Below are 8,267 nucleotides of genomic sequence, written 5' to 3' on the forward strand. Positions count from 1 at the left end.
GTTGCAGTATACAAAAATCAACATACAAAAACCAGTTGTACTACCAAGAACAGACCCATAGATCAATGGAACAGGATAGATAGCCCAGATATAAACCTACACATATATGTCAATTAATATATGATGTATGATATAATATAATAAAGGCAGAAGGAGTCAGAAAAAGATGATGGCATGAGAAGTGAGGCAGAACCCTTCTCCCAAAACCACCCAAAACACAAAAATACAGCAAATACAACTAACTCTGAAAGAGACCCAAAGACTGCAGAACAGACTGCTTAAGTCTGGGGAAAAGAGAAGACCTCACAAAAAAGTGTAAAGTAGCAAAGTCTCAATACAGTGGGACCAAGTCCTCCCCACCACCCCACCCCACAGGTGGGAGGAAGAGAAAAGGAGTGGGGAAAGAATATAACCCTAGGACTATTGAAGACCCAGTCCTCGAAATCTGCTCTGGGAACATGAACCCACATTATATGGTGCTCTGTAGATTAGTGGGGTTGGAAAGCAAAGACAGGCAGAATGCTGGGAGAGACTGAGATTCCAGCTGCCTTTAGAGAACAGGTATGCAAAACCAGCCCCCCAGGACAAAAGAAAGGCAGGCAGTTTGAAAGACTTCTCAGCAGTGAAAGGAGGGCTAAAAAAGGCAAAGATTAGACACATCTCACTGCTCAGGAGAAAGGGCAGGTGGACAAAATCATCCTGGCACACTCAGGCCAGCAGGTTGGGGACTCTCAGGAGCTTTAGACACTCCATTCCACTGGCTGACAATGCAGCCCTAGCCCCCCAGCACTGCTGTATGCAACCTACCAGCTTCCTCTTAGCAGGAACCAGTTCTACACATCTGCAGCCCCTGCCATCATGCCAGGCCAGCCAAAGGGTGGCACTGCCTATGGCAGCTACATGGGTGTAGCACAGAGGCTCCTGCCTGAATGCTCTGCTCACTGGATCTGACAGTGGAGGCAGGCACTACAGCTAGGAAGGCAGGAAAGAAGTCTTTCTGCCTGGCAGGAGCCAGTCTGCTTGCCTGTGACCCCCACCATTGCTGCAGGGACTCAGCAATTCCAGAGAGTAGAGCTTCTCGGCACTAGAAGGTGCTGCCTATGTAAAGTTCTTATTTCAAAGGAAACTCTAAAAAAATGAAACGGCAAAAGAATTTTGTCTCAACAAAACTGAAGGAAAAACTCCACAAAGAAGACTAAGTGAAACTGAAATGACCAATCTTCTTGATAAAGATTTCAAAATAAAAGTCATAAACATAAAAGTCACAGAGCTACAGAAAAATATTCACGATCTCAAGGAGGAATACAAGAAATAGATAGAAACTTTGAAAAATACAATGTCTGAAATGAAACGTACAATGGAGGGATTTAAAAGTAGATTAGATGAGATAGAGGAAATGAAATAGAAATTAGAGAACAGGACAACAAAGAAGCCGAGGTACAGAAAGAGAAAAGGACCTCTAGGGATGAAAGAATAAAGAGAACTGTGTGACCAATTCAAGTGGAACAATATTAACATTATGGGAGTATCACAAGAAGAAGAGTGAAACAGTGATAGAAAATCTCTTTGAAGAAATAATTGCTGAAAACTTAGTAGAGAGCCCAGATATAAACCCAAGCATATATGGCCAGTTAATGTATAATAAGGGAGCCATGAATACACAATGGGGAAAAGACTGCCTCTTCAACCACTGGTGTTGGCAAAACTGGACAGCTACATGTAAGAGAATGAAACTGGATTATTGTCTAACCCCACACATAAAAGGAAACTTGAAATGGATCAAAGGCCTGAATGTAAGTCATGAAACCATAAAACTCATAGTCAAAAAGAGGCAAAAATCTCTTGAATATAAACATGAGCAATTTTTCTTGAACGCATCTCCTTGGGCAAGGGAAACAAAAATAAAAATGAACAAATTGAACTACCTCAAACTAAAAAGCCTCTGTACAACAAAGACACCATCAGAAGAACAAAAAGGCATCCTAGAGTATGGGAGAATATATTCATAAGTGACATATCCAATAAGGGGTTGATATCCAAAATATATGAAGAGCTCATGTGCCTTAACAACCAAAAATCAAATAACCCAATTGAAAAATGGGCACAGGATATGAACAAACATTTCTCCAAAGAAGAAATTGGAATGGCAAACAAGCACATGAAAAGATGTTGGCAGATAATAATTGCACTAGTCAGGGTGAGGATTTATTAATATGGGTAACTGTTGAACCACTGTATTTTATACTTGAAACCTATATAAGATTGTATATCAATGATACTTCAATAAAAAAATCTGTTGCATTTCTATAAACTAACAATGAAATATCTGTAAAAGAAAACAATCCCATTCACAGTAGCACCAAAAACAATAAAATACTTAGGAATAAATTTAAACAAGGAGATGAAATATCTGTTTACTTAAAACTATAAGGTGAAAGAGATTGAGTATGACACAAATGAATGGAAAGCTGTCCCAGGTTTCTGTATTAGAAGAATTAACATCTTTAAGGTGTCCATACTATCCAAAGCCATTTGTGGATTCAATTCAATTCCTATCAAAATTTCAATGACATTTTTCACAGAAATTCAAAAAATAATCCTAAAATTTGTATGGAATCACAAATGACCCTGAATAGCTAAGGCAATCCTGGGAAAGAAGAACAAAACTGGAGGCATCACACTTCCTGGTTTAAAACTACATTACAAAGCTATAGTAATCAAAACAATATGGTAGTGGCATAAAAATAAGACACATAGACCAATGAAAAAGTAATAGAGAGTCCAAAAATAAACCTCACATATACGGCCAACTAATGTATTTGACAATGGGGACTAGAATACTGTGGAAAAGGCAATCTTTTCAATAAAATATTGTTGGAGAAACTAGATATCCACATGCAGAACAGTGAAATTTGACCCCTATCTTACACCACTCACAAAAATTAATTCCAGAATGGATTAAAGACCTGAAATTGGATAACTCCTAAGAAAATACCCTTGATCTTGGTCTTGACAACAATTTTTTGGATATGACAACAAAAGTACAAGCAACAAAAGCTGAAATATACCATGTTATTATTTTGTATACATGGACAAAAGAAAGCTGCAACTTTAAATTGAGATGATACACATATATTTTAACCAAAAATAAATAATAAATGGGCTTCTAATCTATTGCCTTTTTTATACACTTCTTTTAGAAAAATAAAACTGCTCTAACAAACCAAATAACATAAATAGTATTCCCCCCACCACCAATCCCATTCCTTATCATTAATATTGACAGTATGCTTTCTTCCTCTATTCATTCTTTCCCCTATTTTCATTGGACACATTCAAATACATAGACATAAGTGAAGGAATTTTTCTGATGTGTCTATCATTTTTTGCCCAGATTCCCATCACTGTCTCTTAAATGGTCTCGTTGCCTCTAATCTGTTTCTGCTCCAATCACTTTAAATATAAACAGTGAACTCCTTAGTTTTACACAAAGACATTTAATGATCTGTCATTTACCTATCTCTCTACTCTCGAGTGCTGCCACTTATAATTTTTGCCCCATTCTCCCATACATGTTTGTATTTCTTCAAAAATGCCACTATGCTGGTTTATTTCTGCAGACTTTACATATCATGTTCCTCTTACCTAGAATCTGTTGTCCTTTCATTTCTAGCTCAAACCTACCCTTTATTCAAAACTTTTTCCAAAATCCAAGAATTATTTCATGACTCACTCATCCTTTTTCTCATACCACACTCTAGAAAACATATAGGAAACTGCAGACTTATTGGTTTCCCCAATCACAGCTCTGGTCAAAACAGTGTATTTTTTAAGTCTGATGGTTATGTATTTCCATTGCTTTGCCAACATAGCTCCAGGAATGAAGTCAAGGACTAAAAAGTGGGAGATAGCCTGTTGCTTGGACTAGTGTGTGACTCTTTTTATCATTCCAAAGAGTTTGGCCCGCCCAGAAGAAAGCAAGAAATCAATAGTAAGTCCAACAATTACTAATATTTCACAGTTGTGGAAATAGAATACAGAGCATTAAATTTTTCTCTGAGTTACAGAGCTACTAAGTGACAGAACTAAATTTCTGCCTCTGGCTGGTTGACTCCAGAGCACATGCTTTAAACCATTATAAGATACTAACTTTCACAAAAAAAAAAAAAAGACAATATACACGCATTACACTGGAGGTGCTCATGTAATTTCGTAACTTCTAAGCCAGGTATTACTACTAAATGCATTCTTATATATATCTAGCTATGTTTTAATAAATTCCTTTCATTTTATCAAATACTTATTTTTGACCATCCATGTAATTTAAACAACTGTGTTAATTTAATGGTAATTTGGAACAAATAAATTTGAAGTTAAGAATAGATGTTAAAAAAATGAAAATAGGTGAAAACTCCAAGGGTCTGTGAAAACAACACTGATTGACATCAAGTAGGATCTAAAACCAGGCTTCTCTACTTACTGGCTGTGTGTGTGCCCTAGTCTTTCCAAGACACTCTAAAATGGTTACTGAAGTAGTGCCTAGCCTCTCCAGTATTACATATGTGAGAAAGTACCTAACACCATAACTACTGATCTTTGTTAATTCCATCTTTTAAGCACTGATATTCAGTACAATCTATGCTTTGGTAGCCGTCCTTTACTTGGGAGAATAAAGTGGCTTCAGCATTATGTTACTACCTATCTTCATGCAAAAATAAACAATTGTCACTTACAAATGATCATTATCTGGTATTTAACAAATGCTAAGAGATCTCTCAATATTATTTAGCTCATCTATGTTGTACATATGTGGGAAAGAAATCCCATGATATTAAAACAAAGGGTTGAAAAATGACATAGTGAGTGAAGTGGATTCTTTCATGATACCAAAAAAAGACAGAAAGACAATAAATCTTGATCACTCTTTTTATTTTTTATTTGTATTCATTTCTCCACATTAACATCCAGTGGTTACAGCTCCAGTAACTAGCTTGAAGAATATAATGCTGCTAATCAGATAGTTACTTGTTTTAAGGATTGAGCAAAAAGAGGGAGATTGAATGAAATTAGAGCACAACTAATTTAAGAAAAGAAAGGTGTCATTCCCCATGATTGTCATGAGTTATTAAGAGAAATTTTGATATTTCCATCTTTTTATTCTTATTGGATTCTTAATGAAAATGCATAAGAACTGTTTTCTCATCACCTTCTGTTTGACAAATGCCAAAGAATCAATAAGCTAGGCATTTGGTGGCAAGAATAACTGATTATATCACTTACCTTGGTATATCAGGAAGTAATTAAAAACAAATACACACATTAGACAACTTTGTAATCACCTTTAGTTGTGTGAGCATCCCAGGGAAAACATGCATTATGAATAAATATGATCTTTATGAGTAATGGTGAGAATCTCATTACATGGTAAGCTAATACAAAGACATATAAAATGAGCTGTATGTGTTAACAACATTCTCATGTAAATATTGTGTCCTAACCTTAATGGTTAGCAAACATTGCTGGAAAGATTCCATAAAGAGCAACACTTTAAATATTCAAAGATTGTAATATTGACTATGTATTTTCGTTTTTCAGGGTAACAACATGAAGAAGCTTATTCCTTTTTAAATGGAGCAATATGACTTTGATCCATACATGACTGAATAGGCTAATGAAGATGTTTAGACATTATATTTTGGTTGCAAGAGAAGGTCCAAGTAATACTATTTCATATAGAAGTCTACTTTTCACAAATAACAAGACATTTCATGTTTCCTATAGGAGCTGATTCAATACAGTCATGCTGGCCTTTTTGTGATTCTACTGTTCTTTGCCATAAGGTTGCAAAATGATTGCAGCAACTCCAGGCATCCCATTTGTATCCCAAGCAATCTACATTTATTTACTTAGCCAGAACTCTTTACCTGACACTTAGATACTGGGATTAAAAAGTATTTATCTTTTATCTCATAAATATTGAAGGTGAGTAGAGTATAAAGCTTCAGGAAATGCATATTGGAGTTAGTTGACCTACAGTTTGTGTCACAGAGGTAAAACTTTTAATGAAGGTCTATATTGGTAGGAGAAATTATGTTCTCTATTGAACCTGTTCTTCCAATGTGGTTGATATTATGGATACTATGTTCTCCCATTTAATGATGTTTAGATGTACTATAAGAGTAATATTGTATTAAATTGAACATTTGCTTCACCCAATGTAGCATTTATTTTTGACCTTGTGTCTAAACTGAGCTTTACCAGACAGTATGAGATACTTTAAATATATGTATTTGCTTCATGGATAGATGAGGCATCATTTTGTTGACTTAGTAACTTAGAATCATTGCCATGTTAGTGTTGTTTCAATTATAATTGATAAATCAGATGGAACCTATGAATAAGACAGATTATTGAAGTTTCAATAGAAAAATTTCAGCATATTCTTAACAGAAGTACAGAAGCAAACACATAAAAATAGATTTTAAATTAGTATATGTCACTGCTCAAAGAAATTTAACCTATCACTAAGGTTCCCTATGCATACAAATCTAGCTATGCATTAGAAACCCTGAGATGGTTTTCAAAACAAAGTTTATGGCCCTACATCAGTCTGGCCGAATCAAAATCTCTGGGGAAGGGTCCATATATCTCTGTTGTCATCAAGTCACCAGATAGTTCTTATGCATTGGTTGTCAGACTAACGTTTAATGACAAGTACACAAGGTCATGTTGCATGGACCCTTTCAGGGTCCTGTCTTCTACTTCCTCCCTGCTCTGTTCTTCTTCCTCCCTCCTGTGGGCCAGGGTGGGGGAAAGGCTTGGGTCCTGCCAGATCATGACTTTGTCACTTTATCCTTTTCTCTAGGGTCCTGTCTTCCCCAGATGTAGGTGGTCTGTTCTGCAGTCTTCAGGATGAATTCCGGCCTACTTGCATTTGCTGTATTTTCATATTCTGTATGATTTTGGGAGGAGGATTTTGCTTTGCCTTCCTACACCAACATCTTTTTTGTTTTGTGTTGCATACCTTTTAAAAAACACTCTTCCTATTATTTTTAATACAGTAAACTACAAATAAGAATAATGCACAATTACTAATAAGAGAGTGTAAGTGAGCCTCATCAATAAAGTTGATTTGAAATAAAGCAACAATTTTATTCTGGAAAATATGGAGCTCCAAAGATTTCAAGATATATGATTTGATACACACTTGTAATACTTAGGAGGAAAGATATTAAAAGAAACAAAATTGTACTAACAAAAATTAAAAAGTCTAGAAAGCTTTGATTTTTCAATTCATTGAAATTCAATTATGCCACTTGTCTGAGAAGAAACTTCAGTTCAAGATCCTCGAAAAGTTCAAGTTCTCCTTGAGATTCAGTGCTACACAGCTACTGTTCATCAGACAGCTGAGCTTGCTGATGGGTTAATTAATCACATCAGCCCAACTGGAAGGCAACAATTTCAAATTACTCAATGGAGTGTTGTCACTCCCAATGATTTCTTATTCTATAACTTGATGGAGGAGACTTTATTATTAATGAACAAGTGGACTCCAAATCTTTGTTAAGGGCTCTCTTAGAGACCAAAAGGATTAAATTTCCTCCACAATTTTCTAAATTCCCCTTAATAAGATGGCATGAAACTCAGAAATATGTTAGCAATGAGGAATTATACCATAACAATTGAAAAACTAGAATGTGTTTGAACTTCTTCAGATTAAAGTAATTATGATAGTAATTCCAAAATGATAAAATCTATTTTCCATATTGAATTATTTTTCAATGTCCTCTTCCCCTACATATATTGTTTTTCTTTTGCTTAGATATGTTTTATTACATTTCCTATTATTCTACTTAATGCAATACAGAGTTCCTAACATTTTAAGAGATATCAGTTTACCTTGTACTTTGTTTTATACTTTCAATGTGTCTTTGTTTTTATTTAAAAGAAATGTGAAAATAAAAGTCCAGCATTTAATGAAATGGCATACTAATTACATAACCTTTTGTATTTTCACCTTGCCAAATATAAGTGCTAGCTACAAAGTATCAAAATAGGGTGCCATTTCAAAAGATATAATGATATTAATATTGACAATATTGATAATAACATTTAAAATTTGCCAATCTGGGTAATGGAGTAGCATATTTGTTACTTTTGAACCAGTTCTAAGGTCCTATGAAGACTGTCAGTTATTTCAAGTGTTTTTTGTTCAATAGATACCCTTAATAATTTATAGATAAGCAGGACAAAAAATAAGAAGTCAA

The sequence above is a fragment of the Manis javanica genome, chromosome X (assembly GCF_040802235.1).
Source record: "Manis javanica isolate MJ-LG chromosome X, MJ_LKY, whole genome shotgun sequence".
Taxonomy (NCBI): Eukaryota; Metazoa; Chordata; class Mammalia; order Pholidota; family Manidae; genus Manis; species Manis javanica.